Below are 10,178 nucleotides of genomic sequence, written 5' to 3' on the forward strand. Positions count from 1 at the left end.
GCATAACACGGCAATTTTTTGGAATGTAACTACCGTGTTATACGGGGGGTTACCTGTATTTGTAATATTCGATATTCGTCACATTTTGATGAATTTTTTATTTTTCTATATTCATCAGTATTTTCTATATTCGTCGTCATTCCCAACACTGGAAGTGACACTACAATTGCATGCCCATGCCAATCAGCTAGCCATGTTAGCTAGTTGTAGTTAATCAGTATGCTTTGTGTGGTCATTGTGTGTGTTGTTGAGTTATTGAAAAACAATCAATGCGAGAAACAAAGTTCCAATTGCTCCAAAGTGGCACCCAAATGTTGCTATAGTCAACCAAAATACAAATACTGTACATTCAATAATAACGTAATTGCCTACTTCAGAAAAGTTTTAAAAAGCAGACAAAAACACACAGCACTGGACGAGTTCTTCATTAAATCGAGCACTACTGAATCATCAACAAAACAGACTCCATGATCATAATTGGAATTGCCTAATGTTTTAATTGATATGTCTTCTTCTAAACAATAATACTGTTCTTCCCCTTCTACCACTATATCTTTATTGTACTAAATAAATACAGTAAAGTTTTAAAAACAACATAATTTTTATTCTTGTATCTTTTTTACAGGATGGGAATGGATTAATTGAATATCAGTTATTTATTATGAGAAAAACTATTTCTATATTCATCATATTCCATATTCATTAGGCCCTTGGAAACAGATTAATGACAAATATAGAGGTTCCACTGTATATGCAATATGTAATATTCATTACATATTGACTATATACAATAACTTCATCATCATCAGAAATTTATTTTTCAATGTCGGAATTTTCTGCAAGTTTTTCCACTATATCATTTTCAGATTATATAATCAACTTTTTATCATCTGACTGAAGTAATCTGCTGTAATTCTTAAACATCTTCTCATTGTCAGTTCAATATGCAATATTTTCCATTTTCAGACAGAAAACTGAAAAACATCTTTAAAAAAAATTAACAAAATACTCTAGTGGATCATGGTAACTGTCACATACAAATTAAGGTAGTATTGAGAAAAACAGAAAAATATGCAGTTTTACCCAAAAAAAAAAAAAAAAAAAAAAAAGCAAGCGGTGTCCTACAAACATCTTTAACCACACCTAATCACTTAAATATGAATCTAAAAAGATTTTTTCAATTGTTGAGTAATAATTATATAGTAGACACACCGTAAAAATAAAATTTATATTTTCGTGATATTAAATGAGAATTAAAAATATACAGATAGACATTTTCTATTTAAAAAATATTATCTAATATATTATATAAAATCTTTAATGTTGAATAAGTTAATAAAACAAGAAATCGTTAGGAGAATTGACATTGACTTCGAAGGAAGTAGATATTGTGTGATGATAATTTATTACGATTTGACCTGCTTTGAATTGATAGCAAATGATGTACACTGGTAACCATGTATTAGTCATCCTTGCTTAGTAACTGGGTGCAGTGACACACATATCCGGCCAGATCACGGTTCAGAGACAGGTCAGACCCACTCTCACCTTTCGTTTTTCAAAATGTGAAAGTGAAGCAAAGAAACATTTGTTCCAGTGACATAAAAAATCAACTCTTGACAAAAAAAACTAGATATTTACTTGCAAGAACATTATATAAAAGTGTTTATAAAGTTGCCATTTTTAAAACTTGAATTCTGTTTGTGTATAACATAACTAAAATTTGTTGGTTATTATTATCTTCTTTCGTTTCATACGGAAATATTTCACCTCTTGTTAAGTTGGGTAAAAAAACGTAACAGGATGAAATAATGATTTTAAGTATGACATTAAAATTGGATTATAAACGCATCATGTTGACGTATCATCAAAAAACTTAACAGGTGAGAGTGAACAATTGCAGACCGGATGAGATAAATACAAAGATATACATCAAGAGTTTCTTTTTATCTTAACAAGCCTATCAGGAATCGCTATCTACTGTTCTCGATTTCGTTGTTTCAATCTATGTCAGAAGAAAGTAACCCCAAATTATTCCAACGATAATAATGGGGGTCATTGGCATACCCGTGGGCTCCCGACTCAGGTAATGAACTTGGAAGAACAGTCGAGAAATTTGTTTAGAAAGACGAAAGATGCAAAATTCGATTTAATATTGCCTATTCGTTTCAACAATAATAATTTAAACTAATCAGTATGTAGCCTACTTGTATTTATCAATCAGTAGAGTATAAGAAAACTATAGTCGTTCATTCGTTTGTTATCATAAGACATCGTAATGTTCCCATAGGGTGTTTCTTTTCTTATAATTGAAAGTTTTTCTTTTAATTTCGACGAAACCAACAACGCGAATGAAATTGTTGTAATTCCATTTATATGTTTACACAATTGAAAGGCGACTGTTCTTTTCTCTTAACTTTTGTCAACCCCCTTTTTTTCAATCAGTAAAAATTGACAAATGAATTTTGTCCGGAACGGGAGCTACGGTCGGTTTACATTGCCTTTGTTTGAATCCATTTTTTTTTCTATGAAAAAAAATGTGTTGGGATACATCAATTATGTCACCGTGTGATGCCAAAGTGACATATTTACAAGGTAGACATTTTTGTTTTAAAATTCCAATTTTTGACTTTAACGTGGTAATTAATCGTTCGTATATATCAAGTTGTATGCTTACTATTAAAAATTAAATAATCGATAAATCTAAACTATTATAATTGAGTTAATTTTTTATAGGGGAGACCGGGGCAAGATCGGCATGTTAAGCTTTACTTAAATTTTGTGTAATAAATACTGCTGTAAACTGAAAAAAAAGCTTTGCATATTGTCTATTGGAATGTTACCTTACTATAGAACTGGTTAAAATCAGTTTGGAAATAAAAATAATTAAAATAATTACAACTTTACAAGAAGAGAGAAATTGACGAAGTTGCCCCGGGTATAGGGGCAAGATCGGCAACTTCTCTCTTTTTGTAAAGTTGTAATTATTTTAATTATTTTTATTAAAGTTGCCCCTGGTATAGGGGCAACAGTAATGGGGCAAGATAGGCACGTATATAAAATTATGTTATTAACAATGTATAAGTTGGAATTCACTATTAAAACAAAGAAATACAAATCCAACACCCATTTAATATTATTACAACGAAATGCAAGTTCAAAGACATATATACATGAATAACAAATGCAAACATGTTTTCATTTATCATCTGTTTGATTTTTATCCTTTGCTTCTAATGTGGCTTTATGTTGCCGATCTTACCCCGCTAGTCATGATTTCGAAACATTAAGTACAACCCTGAGAACAGAATGCCAAGCCACGATCTGGCCACGTGAATAAGTTGAAGTTACATCCTTCTAACAGGAAAAGTAACTTTCGTTATCATGGAATTATAACAAAACCTGCCAATTCAATATAAATGGAAAAAAAATATTATATGGAATTGAACGAAAATGAAAATTTGCTTGATAATTCAACTACGCTTGTTGGAGAACAATAAAAACACTACACTCAACAAGCCACCAATAAAACTCAACTGCCTAACCTATAACCAAAGTCTCCTTTTAATTCGTTTTTTAAAAAAAGCGCTTGATAAACTTGCCCCGCATGCCGAAGTTGCCCCGGTCTCCCCTATATATACTTTTAAAACAAACAAATGTAAAGTATACGTGAGGAAAAGAAACAATCGAAAGAAGATAAAATCTGATTCACAGAAACGACGAAGGTGAAGTTCAGTCAGAGAAAGTCTATATCCATTCCGGATCGATGAAACAGATTATATAAATGCCAAGTAGGAACCTATGAACCGGAGAAAGAAAAACAGGTTTGTAGAGAGGAGCAACGATTATGTCTAGAAACCATTGAAAATGACAGATAATTTCTAAGTAGATAATCTTTAACAATACATGAGACTATAGTTTATTAAATGGATTGGTCTAAGGGCAATTCAATAATATTTTCTCCTCGAAATAAGGAAGCATTATACGGAAGCAGATGTTTCTGATTTTGTCTCTATAAGTTTAATTTGAACAATTTTATTGCTATAATAAATTCCTCTAGAAACATACAAGAGAATAATTGGTATTCTGCAATAGTTTCGCAAAAGTAAATGGTTATAACAAAATAACATTAAAGATACTTCTGGCTACTAGATTTCTTCCTATTTTATTTAATTTTCTTCCTATTTTCTCCTGGTATCTAGCAATGATTTGGTGAATTAATACATTAGAAAATAAGTTTTCTCTCTTTACTTATTTAATAAATAAATTTATAAAAAATATGCTTCTGTTAGAATTTCGAAGCTGTAGAAGCTTAAATGATATTTTCTCCCAAAAGCACTACATATTTGAATAGTATTATTAAATGAAAAAATAATCATTTAATACAGTTTTTTAGCAGAAAATCTCTTCATTAGGTAAAAATTTTTTAAAATATTATATTATTTCGTAATGAATTTTTTAGTTTTTAAAGAAAAAGTAAGTCAAAATACTCAAAATATAGCGTAGTTTTTCTCTAATTTTTAAAATATTTCAAAGCTAATTGGAAATAATTATCTAAATCATTAATTTCTCTCAAATTGAAGACAGTTAGGAAATAATATGTTAAATTATTTGTTATTAAAATATTTAATGTAAAAATATATTACAACTTTGAATAATATAAAGAATTAAAAGACCATTCTTTATATTATTGAAAGTTGTTACAGAATTACAGAATAAGAGTTAATTATCTAATTAGAAAATTCTTAAAATTTCATGTATTTAAATTACTTTATCTGAGAATTTCTCTAAAACTAAAGATATTTATCAAATAATTTATATTTATTTTTATTCATCTCTGCAAAATGTCATTTACAATTTAGTTTTGAATTTCAAAACGAGTAAACGCAATTCATTAGCATGGAATTATTTTACAATAACTGCGTGCTAATAAAAAAAATAATTAGTTCAAAAATCGATAATAAAATAAAAATACAAATCATTTATAACTTATTAATGGATTAATCATATAAAACATATAAACGAAATGACAGAAAGAAGAGTAGAAGTTAAATAAATACTTAATAATTAATATATATATGTGTATATTTAATTCTATGTTTAATTTTATATTCATAGTTTTATTTATTTACACATTACTTATTATTTATTAATAAAAGAAACAGACATACAGTATAAAATCTATAAAGTTTGACATAAGCTTGTAAATAAGATATATGTTGAAAATAACATTTAAATTACAACAGTTACGAGATTAATAAATTATAAAAAAGCAAATTGAAAACAGTTTTCCTTTAAGACAAAAACATTTTTTAAATGTATTTAGTCTATGTTCATTTTTGTAACGCGATACACTTATTTACTTTTTAAATTAACAATTAATACTATTATATAATTAATAAAATAATTACAAAAGCATTACATATTTAAACAATATTATTAAATGAAAAATTAATCATTTAATACAGTTTTTTTAGCATAAATTTTTTTATTAGGTAAAAATTTTTAATAGGAAAATTTAAGTAAAATTTTTAAGGGATGTAGAAAATGTGTTTAACGTAACAGTTTAAACACATTTCTACATCCCTTAGAAGCATACATCATTATATTTTATTTAGAAAATAAAATCTTTCTATAAAAAAATATATTGAAATTAAAAATATATCTTAAATACATTCTCATAATAATATAAATTTAATAGATTCATAATTTAATTGAGTAGAACGATAACAAGATATTAGTCTATTTAAAGTTTTATATACAAAGCTTAACTAATATAATGATAATAAGCAAGATAATGTGGCTTAACTAATATCAGTTCAAGTTCGAACAATTTCATTCTCGACAATGCCTATTGTATTGATAAACCATGTATCGATGCTTGTAAATCTTGATCTACATTGCTGATTATCATTGTCTATTAATTTAATCATTACATATTTTATTATTTCTATTCACATGATAGGAATGATTAATTAGTTTGAACCTTTCTATTATTTGATTTAGTTTAAACTCTGTATTAAACAAATTTTGTTTGTGTCGTTTGATGAGGAACAACAATTCTTTTAAATATAACAGACTAGATCAATCATATTTATTTTGATGTAAATTATCTCTAAATTTAGAGATATTCATTATATAGACTCATTTCTTTGGTAATTTAGATTTCGTTTGTTAAACAGGGGTAGCGCAGGGGCGCGCAGATCACAGATCATAGCTGCACCCCCTCTACAGATTTCTGGATCCGCTATTGTTTCTGACGCCACCTAAGACCATACGAATTAAATAAATAAAACAAATTATATTATATTGTATTATATTATAATCATGTTTCGATAAGGAAATTCTTATTCTTGTTATTTTTAAAGTATTTATTATATTAAGTAGAATTAAGTAAATTAAATTAATTTAATTTATTTCGTTTATAAAAATATTTGATATTTTAGTTTATTTTTTTAAATAATCATTTTATAGTTAAATTTATATACAAAAATAAAATAAAATAAAAAAGTAATTTTTGCTGAACTGCATACAGTGTAATTTAATGTGAAATAATTACTTCTGAAAATGGCAATAAATTGTCCCCTCAAACCATTCTAAACTTATTTTGAACGCTCGTTTTTCTATGAAAATAACATAAAAATTTTTTATAGTTGTCAATTTGGCAAATAACCTCTAGTCAGATGAGTCGTGTAATAAAATTCAAGGTCGATATAAGCCCTTAGAGTACTTAGAGTATATTTTTATTCAACGAACCTCCCGTTTTTGTTTCTTATTTTATCGTTTTAAAGTGCATAATATTTACATAAAATTTCAAAAATCAAAGAGCGTAAATATTGAGTTTTTCGTCACTTAATCCTTCAATTTTGCGAATTAATACCCGAAAATCTTCGTTAATTAAGCGGGACACAAGAAAATATTCTTATTTCTCATAAGTTCAATAAGTAGATTCGTAGATTAAGGCTCATAATGTTATAAATAAAGGTTCTATTCATGACAATATAGTTTGAAATAAATACACTATGTTTAAAATATACAACATCAAAACACAAATCAAAAAGAAAAAAATTGTAGCATGTAACTATGATTTCATAAAACGTAATAGAAAATTTATACTAACAAGTAAGTGATAAAATCTTAGAGGGGTATTTATATTATAGGCTATATATTATATTACAAAAACGTATAAAATCAATTAAATGATATAAATACAGATAATTATCTTTTGACTGTAGATTGTGTGAATACATTATAACTAGTTTATAAATGCTATCAAATATGAAATAGTTTACGAATTTAAACACAAATCCACAAAACCTTTGAACCCGATAAAATATAACAGTTCAATTCAACAAAGTTAATTAACAAATCCAGATAAATATACTAACATCAGGTTATTGTAAAATCAATTGTCTGAAAAAATTACATTTTCATTTTCTTCAACGATTTAGTTACGTGATGTCATAGCATTGGCCTGTGTCGAAATTAAACGCTGGTAAAATGACGTCATATTTAATTAAATGAAATTATATTTTATATGACCCCGTCTTTAGGTTGGGTTGGGTTGATAGGTTACCGCATCGCAACACATGGGCGATCTGTCAAGGGGTGCGCCTTCCGAAAGACTTTATATGGAAAAGTGGATCTTATTTATGAGTTACAAACATACAGAAAATCCGGAAAACGCCACCTGGCAGCCTGTTTGTCGGCGGCGAATCCATGATCAACTAATTCAGTGGTTTTATCCACTCAGCCACTGGTGAGGCACGATCAATTCTTTAATTCTATTCTAGATATTACCAATTTAATTATACGGAGAAAGACTTACTTCTATTAAGATTTGACATGTAAACATAATTATAAGAATTAAAATTCACATATTTGCATACTTTGCATTTATTCTCATTTCTAAATGTTATCAATAATATCTAATTGTGAAAATGCAATCTAATTTCTAAATATATTATATTTAGCATATTTGTAATATAGGACTGTATTTCTCAACCTTTTTAAGCCCAAGGACTAGCAAAATGCCTGAAATAATTCAACAGACCACGAAGTTATGCAGACAATTTTTTAAAACCTGTGTGGATATCACTAACATTTGAGACATAGTGTGCCATTTATAACATAATAAATCTGAAAGCTTGTTTTGAATACCTATAGAAACATAATTAATTAAATTGAAAGTAAACTATTTAAAACTAAATTACCATTGAACAAATATTTAATGTTTATTAATTTAAATCTACCTGAGGACAACATGCCCATCATCGCGGACCACAGAATGTTCGCGGACTACATGTTTAGAAACGTTGATATAAGAAAAACTCAAATTTTGAAACCAAAACGTGATTGTGAATGAGAATCATCACTGGCCAAATGATTAGAAATAAGATCCTATTTCGAATGCTTCAGAGTTCGAACGCTAATTTGAGAAAATTTGCTTCGGATTTCGAACGATGCTTCAAAGTTCGAACTTTGCATGCAGTGAAAAATTCAGTCGAAGCGTAAACGCAATCTGTTGTGCGCCCAAGTCGTCTCTCGCTCTCGCCCTTGCTTTATGTTCTTATGTTTTAGTGCTTTTTTCGCTTTATTTTTGGTTTGTTTGGTTATATATATTGTTTCTTATTCGTGGACTTTTAGCAATTTCCTCTTGCAATTTTCTTCTTAGGATGCCCATAGTTCTGTATCCTTTAGTTCAAAATTTCCTGAACGGAACTTTTTTAATGTTTGAAGTTTAAGATCATCTCCACACACACATTACGAATTTTTTTTTATTGTTTGTATGCGTTATATCCTTTCTGAACACAATCTCACATGATTGCTAATATGAGTTTTTCTTCTTTGCTTAAATTCTTATTTTAAATATATTTCTTCACATTTTGTTTGAATAAAATCAAGGTGAAATGTCCTCAGATAAAAATCATAATAGGCATATTATGTTGTATGAGTTTCAGAAAGGATATAACGCATACAAACAATAAAAAAGAAATTCGTAATGTGTGTGTGGAGATGATCTTAAACATCAAACATTAAAAAAAATTCCGTTTGAAAAATTTTGAACTAAAGGATACAGAACTATGGGGCACCCCAAGAAGAAAATTGCAGGAGGAAATTGTTAAAAGTCCATGAATAAGAAACAATATAGGCCTATATAACCAAACAAACTAAAAATAAAGCGAAAAAAAGCACTAAAACATTGAAGCATAAAGCAAGGGCGAGCGAGAGACGACTTGGGCGCACAACAGATTGCGTTTACGCTTCGACTGAATTTTTCACTGCATGCAAAGTTCGAACTTTGAAGCATCGTTCGAAATCCGAAGCAAATTTTCTCAAATTAGTGTTCGAACTCTGAAGCATTCGAAGTAGGAGATAATATTGTATATGTAATCTAATATATATATGTTCTTCCAATAAACTGAACATTAATAATTTGCTGTACAAAAAATTTAAAGAATATTAATAATTGAAGTTATATTTTTATTGGGCTGCAATTTGAAAAATTGTGGACCTATAAATTCCTGTCATCCGTCTGTCTGTTTTTCCTTAATGTCAAGAATGGAGTTAGATAGATGAAAGCATGACCAGACACGGAAAGATTAGGGGCAGGAAGTGCCAATTAACTATATACGAACATTATTTCAAATCAAAAATTTTTCTTTGAAAGGTAGTTAGATAGATGACCAGCACGACTCTACTGCTAACGAAAAAGTATGATGTGCAGGGGCAAGACACCACAGTACTAATTTGAGGTGGAGAGCATATATATTAAATTAAAAAACTATTAAAAATATAATAAAAATTGCAGTCAGATTTGTATTAGAAATAAAAAAATTCTTGTAAAATTTTTCTTATCCTTTATTTTGTCAAATAACCAAATAAATTCGAGTCTAAATATCTTTTACTGAAAACAATTATTTTAGGATCCTTTTCTAATTTGCATCAAAATTACGTGTGCGAATAATCTTGTAATTTACTTACCTATAATATAATCGAGACGGGTTGATGATAATAATAATAAGTGCAGAGCTCAAACGGTTAGGAGTTGAAAGTTGAAATTTGTTACATAGATAGGGTACGTCACGAAAACGTACACTAAGAAGGGATTTTTCGAAATTCCTCCCCGCGGGGGAGAGGGACAGGATTAAGGCTTAACACTTCCATCAACAATGGAA

Source organism: Centruroides sculpturatus, unplaced genomic scaffold (genome assembly GCF_000671375.1).
Source record: "Centruroides sculpturatus isolate CEXI.00-Female unplaced genomic scaffold, Cexi_2.0 scaffold856, whole genome shotgun sequence".
Taxonomy (NCBI): domain Eukaryota; kingdom Metazoa; phylum Arthropoda; class Arachnida; order Scorpiones; family Buthidae; genus Centruroides; species Centruroides sculpturatus.